This window comes from Chionomys nivalis, chromosome 10 (assembly GCF_950005125.1).
Source record: "Chionomys nivalis chromosome 10, mChiNiv1.1, whole genome shotgun sequence".
NCBI lineage: Eukaryota > Metazoa > Chordata > Mammalia > Rodentia > Cricetidae > Chionomys > Chionomys nivalis.
In genome coordinates, this window is record NC_080095.1 from 41054778 (window position 1) to 41070568 (window position 15791).

A 15791-nucleotide genomic window follows, 5' to 3' on the forward strand; every position below is an offset into this window, starting at 1 on the left:
CCCTCCCCAAGTTCTTATATGTCCCAGGCTGGCCTCCACTCACTGTGTAGTCAAGAGTGATCTGTATTTCTGATCTTCCTGCCTCCACCTCTCTGGTGCTGGACTTAGAGGCTTGTGCTACTGTACCTGTTCTCTGCAGTGTTGGAGACTGAACCCAGGGCTTCCTGCATTGCTAGGCAAGCATTCTACCAACTGAGCTGCATCCCTAGCCATTCATGCTGTTTTCTGTACTTCCCAACCTTTTTGTTTTGTACAGATGTATTTTCTAGTGTGCTTAATGTCCAATCTACTGCTAAAGGCATCTGTTATATTGCTAATTATATAGTATGTATTTTTTAGTTCTAGAAGTCTAGGTTTTTTTGTTTGTTTTAATAGATTGCAGTTCTCTGGCAATTTTTGTCACCTATTTCCTAAACATGCTAATCATAGTTATTTTCAAGTCTGTATTTGGTAATTACAATGTTTATATCCTTTTGGTTTTTTGTTTCATTTTGTTTGTTTTTCTGTTGTCTGCTTTTTCTTTTGATTTTCAATCATTTGGTCCTCTCTGTTACCTTTCCTAGTAATTTTTAAAATGAATGTCAAAAGTTGTATATGAGAAATGATAGATGCTCTTGATAATATGGCTCACTAGAGAAGATTTAATTTTCTTCTAATGGTAGTTAAAAGTAGAAGCCAGTGACCTTCATCTGTGGGCTTGAGATGGCTCGAGCCTTTGTTTTAGGCTTCTCAAGGGCTGGTTTAAATCCAGTTTCCCTTTACTTCAAGTATTGCTCTTCAGGGGTATCAAATGGAATCCTGGGGTGTTTGCCAGGATCTTTGTTTTTGACAGATCTTGAACTCTTAAATTTTTCTTTCTTAGTTAATCTGAAGGTTCTATTTATTTATTTTTATACTTTAAAACGGGCCGTTTGCTTAATTCTTGACCTTGCCTCACCCACAGATTAGGATTCACTAAATTATTTGGAGAACAGAAATAATACTAGATATCTAGTGTTCTTTTTCTTTTTTCTTTCTTTCTTTTTTTTTTTTTTTTGGTTTTTTGAGACAGGGTTTCTCTGTGGTTTTGGAGCCTGTCCTGGAACTAGCTCTTGTAGGCCAGGCTGGTCTCGAACTCACATGGCCTGCCTCTGCCTCCCGAGTGCTGGAATTAAAGGCGTGCGCCACCACCGCCCGGCCTAGCGTTATTTTTCTGTGATTGCATTTTCTCTGAACTTTCAGCCCTTGTGCTAGCTAGTCTTAATGTCAACTTGACACACAAACTAGAATTATCTGAAAGGAGGGAACATTTTGAGAAAATGACTCCATAAGATCTGGCTGTAAGGCATTTTCTCAATTAGTGATTGATGGGGGAGAGCCCAGCCCGTTGTGGGTGGTTCCATCTCTGGGCTGGTGGTCCTGGGGTTCTATAAGAAAGTAGGCTGAGCAAGTCAGTAAGCAGCACCCTTCCATGGCCTCTGCATCAGCTCCTGCCTCCAGGATCCTGCTCATTTTGAGTTCCTGTCCTGATTTCATTTAATAACGAACAGTGCTTTGAAAGTGTAAGCTGAATAAACCCTTTACTTCCCAAATTGCTTTTTGGTCACCGTTTTATATTGAAGTAATAGAAACCCTAACAAATACAGCCCCTCAAATTCTGCCTGTTTCAGTAGCTCTGAACTCTAATTTCTGTCTCTGCAGCTGCCTTAGAATTACAGAAGCTCTGACCCACAGTTGGTCCTTCAGAAAAGGTAGTGGAAAATGCGAGGCTTACCTCTATTTTTTGTTTTTCTCTAATATCTGTAATCCCAATTGCTTTGCCTCCTTATTTGTTTTAAAGGTTTGTTTTATTTTTAATTACTTGTGTGTGGAGGGGTGGCTGCCTGCAGAGGCCAGAAAACAGTGTGAGACCCCCAGGACTGGAGTAATAGGTGGTTGTCAACTCCCTGATGTGGGTACTGTGGCCTGAACTCAGGTTCTCTACAAGAGTGGTATGCACTCTTTAATTGTTGAGCTATCTCTCTAGCTTCTTTGTTTTAAAAACAGGGCCGGGCGGTGGTGGCGCACGCCTTTAATTCCAGCACTCGGGAGGCAGAGGCAGGCGGATCTCTGTGAGTTCGAGACCAGCCTGGTCTACAAGAGCTAGTTCCAGGACAGGCTCCAAAACCACAGACAAACCCTGTCTCGAAAAACCAAAAAAAAAAAAAATAAAAAATAAAAACAGTTTTTCTACCAGAATTGGTTGGATAAAAGGGGTGCTGCAGTACTGGAGTTATAACTGGAAATACATATCTCATCTTATTAAGAATAATAACTTATAAAATGACAAATTAATAGTTTAAAACATATGTTGATTCATTAATTTGATGTATGAGAATCCTGCCCTCATACAACTTACATTCTTGTAGGAAAAACAGTTATTGAATACTCACTTTTTAATTTAAAATTGTATAAACAGTAAAGGAGAGGCTCAGGTGTTATAAACTTCTAGAGGTAGCTGGTTTGGTTACAGTGTGGAGGTGGTTAAAGAAGTGATATCTGAGCAGAGCTCTGAAGGTTATACAGATTAACTTCAGGGAAAGCAATTCCTGTGAGAACCATTGAAGACTTTGAGATGAGAAATATGGCAGGTTTATAGTTTCAGAGAAGACTGGGATGGTTGGTCTTATAGGTAAAGGCTAAATCATGCTAAACTTTGTAAGCCATAGTAAGGATTTTTCTTAACAGTTTTCCAGCTCTAATCTGATCATTAATCTGACTCTACTTTTTCTTTAGTCTCTCCTCTGTCCCAAGACAGACTTACTTACTTATTCTGTAGGGTTATGTTAGGTATCTTTTATTGATAAAGTTATAAATTTGGTACTATAGTAGATTAAAGAAAATGCGGCTGTTCTGCAGTGCTAGGGCTTAAATGTCTTCAGCCTAAACAGTTACTTTAGAATCAAACTAAGTTTAATGTTAATTCTAACTCCATGATTTTCTTTTGTTTTTGTTTTTCAAGACAGGGTTTCTCTGTGTATCAGTTCTAGCTGTTCTGGAACTAGCTCTGTAGACCAGCCTGGCTTCGAAATCACAGAGATATACCTGCCTCTGCCTCCCAAGTTCTGGGATTAAAGGCATGCACCTTTAATAAATGGTTTTCATTTTTTAAGTTTTTAAATTGATCCTTCAAATTTCATACATGTGTACAGTGAAACAAGGTCATACACATTTATTTTTTTTCTTTCTAACTCCTCCCAGATCCCCCATAACACATGTCCTTCCCAATTTCTTGTCCTATTATTTTTTTAAAATAATCTGTTAAAACCAACAAGTGCTGTCCATATGTGTATGGGTGTGAGACTGTATACCCCAAAGAAGGATTCTCACTCAGCAGCCATCTGCTTCCATTAGCTCCTCATCTGGTAGCCTCTCCCATCCATGCTAGAATTATGATCTTGTACAGGTTTTATTCAGGTAACCACAGCTTCTGTGCATTTGTGAGTGTATCATTTATGTCATGTCCAAAAGATGGTATTTGTGAGTGTATCATCTATGCCGTGTCCAAAAAACAGTATTTCACAGAAATTTCCCAATCGTCTGACCTTTAGAATTTTTCAATTTTGGAAGACATTTGCAGTATAAATGATGGACATAGGATGGCTTTCCACACTACATGAAGACAGTCTACAATGCAATATGTAACAGACAAACATCAGATGGGAAAACAGGGGAAAGATATAATCATGAATTTTGTATATACACAAACTGTAAAATAAAAATGCTAATTATGGGTGCTCTAATGGTCTAACATAATCTTGTAAGAAGGTAGCTTTTTGCTTTGTAGGAATACAGGAACCAAGCTTAATTTTCCTCAACCAGGCTTAAATATCTCCAATTATTTCTACATGCTTTTTTATAATCAGCTCACGAAGCAACAATATCTTTTTAACCTGAAATAACATGTGGCCCCTGCACACATTTGTACAGTAGTACAAGAAATATTGATGGAGAACCAGCCACCTCTGTCACCAATAGCCAGTAGATGCTTTACATAACAGGATATAGTAAGGGAAAGCAGGCAGTAATTTGCCCATTCGTTATTTTTGTTAAAAAAAAATGGAAATTTGTAATTTATCAACTATTGCCCAAAAGATAACATATTAAGAATTCTCAGGCTCTCAGAAGAGTTTTCAATTAGTGTAGCTTTCAAAAAGTATATTATTTTAAAGATGTTTCAGGTTTCTGAAAAATTAATAGTATTCTTATTTGGTCAATGTGACATTTCCCCCTTGTAGTTTGATTAAAATGGTCCCCGTAGGCTCATATATTTGAATGCTTAGTCACCAGTTAGTAGAACTATTTGGGAAGGGCTAGGAGATGTGGCCCTGTTGGAGGTGTGTCACTGGAGGGGGGCCTGGAGGTTTCAAAAGCCCACGCCAGACTCAGTGTCTGTCTGTCTCAGTCTGTGGACCAGGATATAAAGTAACTCCATGATTTTCCATTTGTTAGTTTCTCTTAACCTGAAATAAATGAAGATGAACATAAATGAAGTGTTGCTCTGTAAAAATAACTGTTCCGTTCAATTGAGACTCTTGGACAAAAGGTGCAGCAAGTCTGAAGAGCTGCTTTAGAAGGTTGCATGCTGAAGAGGCCTAGTAGCTATAATTCATGGTCCTGAATGTATTTTTTTTAATATTCATTTTATTTATTATGTATACAATATTCTGCCTGTAGGCCAGAAGAGGGCACCAGACCTCATTACAAATGGTTGTGAGCCACCATGTGGTTGCTGGGATTTGAACTCAGGACCTTTGGAAGAGCAGACAATGCTCTTAACCGCTGAGCCCTCTCTCCAGCCCCCTCGAATGTATTTTGAACTGGGGAAATAACTCTAAGGCAAATAATTTTACAGAAAGTGTCACATTGTTGTAATGCTCATTTGTTTAGCTGTATTGTGGTTATCTAAACAAATATCCTCATTCCTAAGAAAGTATAGGGCAATGCTTAGGGCTAAGTGACATGGTATCTGCAGCTCATTTTCACATTTTTGTTTGTTTTTAAAGTGTGAGATTAATCCCAGCACTCAGGAGGCAGATATAGAGAGATCTTTGGGAGTTCTGGGCCCGCCAGGGATACCTGACTCCAGGGGAAAGAAATAAGGTGTGAGACATGGTAATAAAGTAAGGAGGACAAAATATAATAGAGTCTTATAAGTTTTCTTCTCTTTTGAGATTATATAAAACCAAAAGTTTATCTTAAAACTCCTAAATTAACATCTCTTTTATTTATGAATTGTAAAGAAATTTGAAATTAATGTGGAGAATGGTTGATTGATTTTGTATTTTTTTAGACAAAGTCTCATGTAGCCAAGACTGATACTGTATTCCCAGTGTATCTGATGTACCTTAAACCCGATTCTTTTTCCTCCTCTGAAGTGCTAGGATTATACGAGTGTACCACCTTACCCCACTGTCATTTATTCTTAAAAAGACAAAAAATAGTTCTCATTATTTAAAGAGAAAGTGTTGTAGGAATGACCAATCATGTAGAAAAATTACAGATTTTACAGTAATTATACAATAATATAAGAACAGAAGGACCTGACTTTCTTGTTTGTTGTTCAAGAACCTTGTGTTCTATATTAATTTGCCCCAAATATTTGTAAAACAGTTATTTTGAGGATTTCTTAAACATTTCCTATTTAAGTAATATGCTTTCTTACAAAGAAACTGGATTTGGATTACTTTTGTTTTCCACAATTACTTTATGAATTTATTTAAAAATTTTTAAGCCAAGGTGTGGTGACACATGAGAGTGACCCTGAACCTAGGCCAACTGTGAGCATGAGGGCAGCCCAGGAAACAAGACACAGATGTTAGCACCTGCTGAAGACAGCAGACAGTAGTGACAGTTTATCTTTTTATTTGTAAAATGCCAGAAAGGATTCAACATGATATGCACTTGTAATGAGAAATCTAGAATAGTATTTGTCAAATATTTGAAAGATTACCATGCGCAAAACTGTGGTTTGTGTTAGGAAGAATAGAAGTGAATGAGATGTGTTCTTTTCAAGCAGGCAATTGAGACAGTACTTACAACAGAAACGTTAAATAACACACGAAATAAAATTAGTTTTGGGAGATGGAGAAGAGGCAGCATTTAAGTATAAACTTGAACAGGAATGATAATTTGAGTGTGTTACATGCATCCAGGCAGAGGAAACCAAATGGGTGAAGGAAATGGACTGCTTGAGACTACCATAATAGAGCTTCACCCTGAGGAGGGAGGAGGAAGTAAGGGAACGAATTCTTCAGTTCAGCACATATTCTGTACCAAATACTGTACATTTATTTTCTTACTTAAACATTACAACTTTATCTTTTTGTGGGGGAAGGAGATTGAGATAGAGTCTCACTATTTAGTTTTGGCTGGTCTGGAATTCACTGTGTAGGCTGGCTTCAAGTTAACAGAGATCTGCCTATATCTGCCTCCTGAATTCTGGGATTAATTTTTTTTTAACCAAGCGAAAGTAAATTGCAGGGGCTTTCTACTGTTTTAGCTCTAAATGTTGGAATTAAAGGCATGTACCACCATGCCTTGCACTTTTTAATCTTTTTTTTTTAAAGAGTTGAAATTCTAAATAACTTGTCTGATGTTTGCTACTGTTGACATTGGAATTCAAATTCAGATTTGTTTTAAGATTATGTTTTTAGTTTTTTCAGAAGTTGATTTTAAAAACTTAAAACCATAGGATCTTGACTATCAATTTGACTAGATTGAGAGTCCCTTAGATGTCACATTTCTGGATGTGTCTATGAGAGGGTTGCCAGAGTGATTTAACTGAGGAGGGAAGACCCATCTTCTATGAGTCTCTTAACTACCTTAAAATTTTATACTGAGAAACTGGAAAGGCTAACAGAAAACACATTTCTGCAAGCAGAGTGTCCACACTCATCCTTCTCTTTTCCTGACCGTGAATAGCCACATGAAGCTTCCCTCCCATGATGTATATGCCCTCAATCTGTGATCCAGAATAAACCTTCCTTAATTTGCTTGTGTTGGGTCTTTTGTCAGAGCAATGAGAGAATAAACTAACACAGAAATTGGTATCGGGGAGTGGGCTCCTATGATAAACCTCACCACATGATTTGTAGGCTTTTCTATTGTGTGCAGGAAGAGTGTAGAACTCCACCTACAATGTTGTAAGCAGAGCCTAATGGGCTGTTCTCATGGGAGTATAAAGACCAGAATGCCAAGATAAATGTGGACAGTGGAGGCCTAGCTCTAAAGGATTTTTTTTTAAGTAGTTTCTAAAGTAGTAAAAGGAATGAATAGTCTGTTATTTCAAATGTATTTTCTGTTAGTCTTTCAAATGTTAAGGTAGTTTGAGGTAAATGGAAATTTCACAGTATGATTATTGTTGTCGATCTCCTTTTCGAAAATATTCTTTTAGATTTATTTAGTACATTTTTATTTTTTACTTCCCTCATAGTTAATAGTAACCAACAGTCTTTATGCATCTTGTTGACAAAAGGATAACATTTTTATTTATTTTTATGTTCAAAATTAGAGTTGTTTGAGTTCCATTTTTCAATGTTTTGTTTCAAGAAACCTTTCTTCATTTTTCTCTCAGTAATCTCAAATTCCTTTTAAAGCAGGTAGCAATTGCATTTTAATAATTTTCATATAGGTTTTTATTTTTAGGTATTTTCTGAATTGTGAGAACTTGGAGATTTGAGACAATATCACTGTTTTTCTGTACTCCTGAGGCTAAATATTGTAGTTATATTATACATAGTAGATGTTTCATAACTATTTGATCTGAATTGTTCTTAGTCTTGAAACCATTTTATAGCTTAATTTGCATGCATAGTAGCTCTCATAAACTAGAGGCTGTCAATATATTGTCGGTCTGTATAGATTTTAATTTTGGTGCTGGCAAGATGGTTAAGACCTGGTGACCCAACTTCAATCACTAGAACCCACATAAAGGTGGAAGGAGAGAACTGATTCTATAAAGCTGTCCCTTGACTTCCACACATAGTATGGCACATGCTCACACACCTCATATACACACACACACACACACACACACACACACTAATAATTGATAAAATATTTTTAAGAACAGAGCAGATTTCCTGGGGCTGGAGAGATGACTTGGTGGTAAGAGCACTGCTTGCTCTTGCAGAGGACCTGAGTTGGGCTCTCAACCATCAGTAACTCCAGTTCCAGGAGATTTGATGTGCTCTCTGTCTGTCTGTCTGTCTGTCTGTCTGTCTGTCTGTCTCTCTCTCTCTTTTTTGGGGGGGTGGGGGGAGGTTTCTTTGTTTTGGTTTTGTTTTGTTTTTCCAAGACAGGGTTTCTCTGTAGCTTTGGAGCTGTCTAGGAGCTAGCTCTGGTAGACCAGGCTGGCCTTGAACTCACAGAGATTCACCTGCTTCTGCCTCCCAAGTGCTGGGATTAAAGGTGTGTGCCACCACTGCCCGGTTTTCTGATGCTGTCTTTTGACCACAAGCACCAGGCACATAGGTGGTACACATACACACATGTAGTATGAGGGCTGGCTTGTAAGGGTTTCTATCTTGCCCCGTCCCCCAGCCGTTTAGTCCCAGAGAAAATCACACAGAGCTCTCCATAAGTTATAAAACTGATAGGCCCATTAGCTCAGACTACTTATTAGCTCTTATAACGTATATTAACCCATTATCCTAATCTATGTCAGCCACATGGCTCAGTACCTTTTGCAGCAGGGCAGGTCACATCCTGCTTCTTCTGTGGTCTGGACAGGAATGGCAGAGGAGCTTCCTGCTTCCCAGAATACTCCTGTTCTCTTTGCTCCACCTCTACTTCCTATCTGGTTTTCCCACCTGGCCAATCAGCATTTATTTAAAACATAATTGACAGAATATAGACAATTATCCCGCACTGCACACATACAGGTAAAGCATTCATACACATAGAATAAAATAAATGAATCTAAACTAAGTTTCGCAAAACAGATTTTCTTTTCACAGTGTTTCATGTGTGAAAGTCTAATCCCAGTTCTTAACTATAATTCTATAATATTTATCTTTTACTGGCTGTACATTTAGGGAGACACTGAAAGAAATAAACACACAGAACAGAAAATCAAATTATCAATGACTTTTTAAAATTTAACACATAACAGAGTTTCTGTTTGCTACAAGAAAAAGAATTTTTTTTTGCCTTAGTTAATGTGAAAAAAATGAAAAAAAAAAATGGGTAAGACTTTGGGACTACTCATGGAGATCCCTGTCATTTTGAATAGATTTCCATTGTATTCCACAACTCTGAGTTCATTTCCTACCCTTTCTGTTTTTCTTCCATTAAAGTTCCTTCTTGACAGTGTCAGGAATTGATCCTTTTTGACACATACCTTCCTCTTTTGTGCCCCTTGAACCCTTGATCTTCCCTTTTCTGCTTTTTTTTTTCTTTTTCTTTTTTTTTTTTTTGCCAGGATCCAGTGATTGGGCTTGGGTATATATCTCAGAATACTCAGTAGATGCCTGCAAGGCCCTAAGTCACCTAATGCTGCAGAAACACAAAGAGCAGAAATTTGAATGACTTATCTCTAGGCTTTTGGCTTGTGTTTATGGAATTCTTTGTTGTGTTTCTATCAGCATGTGGATCTTGAAACTGCTCAGTGACTTGGAGTGATGATCTTTATTCTCTCATGACTGCAGAGCTGTTTTCTGACAAAAATTGAAAAGCTCTTTTTATTTTTGTGCCTGTGTCACTAAGAACAATTGTATAAGACATTTATTATTCTCATTTTGCAGATGAGGAAACTGACACTTGGTGAAGTTACGAAATTTGTCCAAAGTCACACAGCTTGTAAAAGGCACAGCCAAGATTCAGAGCCAGGTCTGTCCAACTTCAAAACTACTAATCAAGGCTAAGATACTTTGAAATAGCTGTGATGTACCAACCTAGGATGAGTTATATTGGTATTAATACTGTTTAAGTGTTCCCTAACTCCTTTGGATAATTTTTAATGGTGAGGTTTTTGTCCTTCCTAAATTTTTAATTTTTCTTTAAGTATTGTGAAATACAGTATAGCATAGTGGCTGAGGGCTTGGGTTTTGAAGACAGATAGCACGGGTAGAGATTCTCAAGCTTCTGAGCTCACTTGTGTGACACTGGGAAAGTTACTTAACTCACGCGTGAGTTTCCCTTTCTGATTGTGCTGCTGTCCACCTGGTGGGATTGCTGCGAGTAGATAATTTAATTCATGTAAGACACTTTTATACCTGTCTTCACTTGTCTTACTGTTTGCCTGGCACATAGTAAGCATTTAATAAATGTCAACTAGGTATTTTCATCTTTTAGCAGCAAATAAATTATCAAATGGGAAATAGCAAGGTTTAGGCTACAATATACTTAAACCAAATTAAACTTGAATAAATTAGACCTAGAGGAAAATCACTAATTTGATGGAATTCACATCTATTGTGAACCATGTTGGGTGACTGCTGGTCTGACACCTACAAGGATCCTAGTATTGTATGGTTACTTTTATGTCACAGTGATGACAACACCCGACTGAACAACCTAAGAGGTTCTTCTGATTCACATCCTCAGTGAGTCTGAAGCCATAATGGCAGGGAAGGCATGGTAGAACCCTGAGTTTGTGCATAACGCTGTTTCGAAGACTTTGTTCCCATATAAAGTCTTAAGTTTGTTTGCATGTGTGTATAGGAGAATTCTCATGGAATATCAACAATGTATTTCAGTCGTATCTATCCCCTCCCATGATTTTAAAAAATATTTTCTTATTTTATCCTGTGTGTATATTTATGTGCCTGGGTGTATGTGTGGTCACAGTGTGTGTACAGGAGCACTACGGAAATGCGAAGCATCAGATCCCTAGGAACTGAACTTATGGATAGTGTGGTGCTGGGAACTGAACCTGGGTTCTCTGGGAGAGCAGCTAGTGTCCTTAATTACTCTTAACTGCTGAGCCATCTGTCCACCCTCTCATAGGTTTTTATCTAGTAGTTCTTGTTCCAATTGTCAGCTCTCCAATACTATTTTTTATTTATATATATATATATATATATATATATATATATATATATATTTTTTTTACCCTCTGAGACAGTTTTTCTGTATAATAATCCTAGCTGTCCTGGAACTCACTTTGTAGTTCAGGCTGGCCTCAAACTCACAAAGATCTGTCTGCCTCTGCCTCCCAAGTGCTGGGATTAAAGACTGTGCTACCCCCGTCTCTTAAGATTTAAAAAGAAAAAAAAAATACAATTTTGCTGAGTACATTGTTTTATAATGAGAAAATTGACTGAATAATCTTAGGTGTTACTAGGAATGCTATTTTCATCTAATTTTTATTGAGTTTTTTTTTTTTTTACTTATGATTCCTTAAGATAGATACTTATCAACTATTCTTTCCCCTCCTTTTTTTTTTTTTTTTTTTTGTGGTGCTGGTACTAGCCTGTGAGTCTTTTTATTATTAATTTTTATTAATTATATATATTTTCAAGTGTAAAATTTTTATTATAATTGTCTTTATCTTTCTATCATGGGCTGTGGTCTGTAGTCTGTAAGTCCACATGTAGTTTTAAGTTTTAAAAAGTGTGTGTGTACATATGTATATCTTTCTATCATACTCAATTTGAATTACAAAACAAGTTTCAATGATATACTACAGTCAAGAAGAGATACATCTAAAACATGGTGGTCTAGACTGTCTAAAGCCAAAGGGATGAGTCAGGGTGAGCAGGCAAATGGAAACATTCCTCATGCTGATGAAGCTTAAATGAGTCAACAGTGATCCATATCTTCATACTTACTGTGGTTTCTGGAAAACTCAGTTAGTGTTGTTGATAGAATGGTAATTCCCTTTTTCTCCCAGTCTACCTTTTTTCACTCCTTTCTCAAAGATTTTAGCATCTCTGGAACTAGGAAGCACTACTCATTTATTTTTGATGAGTTTTCATAATTAATGGGCATCCATTAACACTTTCAGCAGCATTTTTCTCTAGTGGAATATAGACTTATGGCACATCTTGCAGCTGTGCAGATGGTATCTAATGTTGCTGGTTTCTTGAGTCAGCCAAGTTTTCTGTCCACGATCAAGAAGAATGAGGAAGGAGGGCAGGCAGCAAAGTGTATGAGAAGACAGCTCTCTAATGTTTCTAAAGCAGAGGATGTTCATGTCCTGGGAATGGGCCAATTTGGTCCTATTTGTATACAAATTAGGTATTAAACCAGGATGAATCTGGATAGTGAATTTATATGTAAGTGGGGAATTCTGATCACATGAGCAGGCATATACAGGCTCGGGAAAGCCCACCATAAATTCCACGTGGGGGATGAAGAACCAGCGAGTAGAAAGAACAGGCCGGTGGTTAGCCAGTGTTGATGCGTCCGGGCTTTTTAGATTTTAGTTCCTTAGCTCATCAATAATGTTGTTCGTTGTAAAACCTCAGTGTTCTTGGAGGTGACTACTAGTCCCACCAAGACATAGATTCCTGTTTCTCTTGGCTCTGCAAGCTGACTGACTGCCTACAAATGAAAGCTGCATTGCTCCTAACTCAAACCACTACCTCATCCTACTTGAAATATCTGCTTTCTTGTCCCATTAACACTTAAATCAGCCGGGCAGTGGTGGCGCACGCCTTTAATCCCAGCACTTGGGAGGCAGAAGCAGGCGGATCTCTGTGAGTTCGAGTCCAGCCTGGTCTAGAAGAGCTAGTTCCAGGACAGGAAACAAAAAGCTACAGAGAAACCCTGTCTCGAAAAATCCAAAAAAAAACAAAAAACAAAAAAAACACTTAAATCATTGAAAACCTTTAAAGGAGAAGATAAATATATGTGTAAACATACACACAGGCACACTTTGGTTGTTTCTTGCTACTGAGATCAAACTCTTTTACCCATTTAGACAAACATATCCCCTACCTGAGGATATAATTTAATTTTCTTATCCTGACTCTTCTTTCATTACCTAACACAGTATTTTGTTGGACACAAGGTATTAGCAACTAAGGGAAGCATGTAGGTCTGATGAATCAGTACAGACTGTAACAGTTTGTTAGTGACCAGTTATTCAGCTTCTTGGTGAGAAAATTTAAATATTCTTTTATTATGGTTATTTTGTGCAAAAGATACTTTTAAGCAAGTTAGGGAACTTATTGAATGCTGAACCATCTGCAGATATTCAAGAGTTAAATCAATGAAACAGAAAAGTAAATAATTCTAATTTACTGTGAAAGAAATGAAGAGTTGTTATAGGGGTTGAGTGTGGAGGGCCATGCCTTTAGTCCCAGTCCTTGGGAAACAGAAGCAGGTGGATCTCTTGTGAGGCCAGCCTGGTCTACATAGCAAGTTTCAGGACAGTCAGAGGAACATCCTGTTTGTGTTTTTGTTTTTAAAAGAATTATGGAGGGCAGGAGAGGTGACTCAGTGCTTAAATTTACTTGCTGCTCTTGCATTTTCTAATACCCAGATGGAGGTTCACAACAATCTGTAACTCCAGTTCCAGGAGGGTCTGATGCCTTCTTCTGTCTTCTCTGGTAGCCAGATATATATGTACATACATGCAAGCAAGGCACTCACAATTTTTAAAAAATTAAAAATTTTAAAATAGATAAATCTTTTTAAAAATGAATTATAGAGAAAAGTATTTAGAAAGTAAAAAAAGACCTCATCAATGAGACAACATCGAAAGTGAAACTTGAAGTATGAGGAAGAAATAAGCCCTTAAAGAGTCTAGAAGGAAAACATTTCAGGAGAAAGAAACAACACGCCCCATATGGAAATAAGCCTCAGGAAAGAAAAGATTCCTAATGAGTATGGAGAGTGCCATTTCAAGCTAAGAGTCAGGCAGAGGCAATACCTTAGTATGTGAACATTTACTGAGCATTTATGTCTGGATGCTGTTTTGAGCATCTGAGTCACTAAATGCTGAGTTTGAACTTGATTTGAAAATCCGCATAGAAAGCCAGCAGGATGGTTACACAGAGTCACAATCTATTTTTAAAAGATTATTCTGGGGGCTTGAGATGGCTCAGCAGGTAAGAGCACCTGCCACCAAATTTAATGACTTGAATTCAATCCCTGGGACTCTCATGTTGGAAAGATAAAACAGACTTCTACAATCAGTCAGTCAGTAAATATAAAGCTTTTGCTACCTTGTACATGGTTGATCAGAGAGGAACAATTGAAATAAATCCTAGTTTGCACTTTACAGTAGCCCAGATAAGTTGTATGGGACTGTGGTGGTTCTGGCAGTGGAGACAGAGCAGTGTACAGGTGTGAGTTATGTTTTAGAAGTGTTTATTGATAGCTTAGACTAGGGAACAGGGATGTAAGAAAGGGAAGAATAACATTAGAGAGGGGTAAAATACTTCCCAACTTACGAACATTTCCTGTCCTGTCCTCTCCTCCTGTCCCTGTCTCTTTCTCTCCCCTCTGCTCACTTTTCACTTCCCCTCCTGCCTGCCACGTTTCCTCTCCTTCTTTCCCCCCTCTTCTCACTTCTCATTCTTGGAACCAAGCGTATTTTTATTCTAGTCTGCCTCTCCAGATTTCAGCACCTTTTCTCTTCCTACACTGACAGATGCTTCGGGAAGAGTCAGTGTAAGAAGTAGGTTATCATTCTCAGGAACTCTGCCCTTTCTCACCAAGATGTTTCTTGCTAAATCGGTTTTTACTGTATCAGAACAAAATTAAATTTTGTTTTTTTAAGTAAAGGTAGATTCTTAAGAATGTTCCTAATGAAAAAAGAAAAAGAATGTTCCTAATGAAATCATATGTGAAAGTGTGTTGTGTGCTTACGGGTGATGGCCGTATCTTTTTGTTGTGTTTTGTTTTTGTTAGGGCTCCCTGTTTAGCCTAGGCTGGCTTTGAACTCATGATCCTCCTACCTCAGCCTTACAGGTGTGCTAATACTACAGTGTCTAGCTTTGACCATATACATATGTATTTTTTAACCTATAAAGTGTTAACATGATTTAAGTGTTTATGAATCATAAATTCACTTCACTGATTATTTTCCCAATTTAAAAAAATGAAATAAAATTGGGGCTTAGCAACATATCTCACAGGTAAAAGCATTCTCTGTGCAAGCTTGATAACCTGAGTTTGATCCCTGGGATCCACAGTGGAATTGACCATCTGACCGCCACTTGTACACAGGCAGTCACACATATGGCATATGTGCATACACACTAATGACAGTAATGTTTTAAAACATGGTTTTGAAAAGGAAAAAAAATAAAATAAAAAGATTTATTTATTAGCCGAGTGGTGGTGGCGGATGCCTTTAATCCCAGCACTCAGGAGGCAGAGGCAGGCAGATCTTTGTGAGTTCGAGGCCAGCCTGGTCTACAAGAGCTAAAGCTACAGAGAAACCCTGTCTCAAAAAAAAAAAAAAAAAAAAACCAAACATGGTTTTATGGAGTGGTGGCACACGCCTTTAGTCCCAGCACTTGGGAGGCAGAGGCAGATGGATCTCTGTTTGAGGCCAGCCTGGTCTACAAATCGAGTTCCAGGACAGCTAGAGCTAAACAGTGAAATTCTGTCTTGAAAAACAAAACAAAAACCAACAACAACAAACATTGGTTTGTAATTATGAGAAGAATTATGTTTGATTGGTTTTGGAGTTTTTGTTTTTTTCTTTTTTTTTTCTTTCTTTTTTTGAAGTGCTAGGAATTGAAGGCAGGGCCTTGATGCATGGTAAAAAGTGCTTTGCTGGTACCAGAAATCTAGGGTAGGTCAGGAGGAGCTCTCCAAGTACTGCCTTTGGCAGCCTTTGCATCTCTTGGTGTTTGAGAGTAGCAAGTGGT

The 15791-nt window shown here is 37.7% G+C and overlaps 1 protein-coding gene across 9 annotated transcripts in view; it reads left to right on the forward strand.

Moving 5' to 3' along the window:
• Positions 1-15791, forward strand: part of Numb (NUMB endocytic adaptor protein) — a 129418-nt gene that overhangs the window by 44900 nt on the left and 68727 nt on the right. For 7 of the 9 annotated variants that reach the window (XM_057782221.1, XM_057782224.1, XM_057782222.1 and 4 more), the window contains one exon: positions 9765-9849. The exons of the other annotated variants lie outside the window; for them this stretch is intronic. The gene's annotated coding sequence lies outside the window, so the exon portion shown is untranslated. The remainder of the gene's footprint in view (positions 1-9764; positions 9850-15791) is intronic. 9 annotated transcript variants of the gene reach the window in all.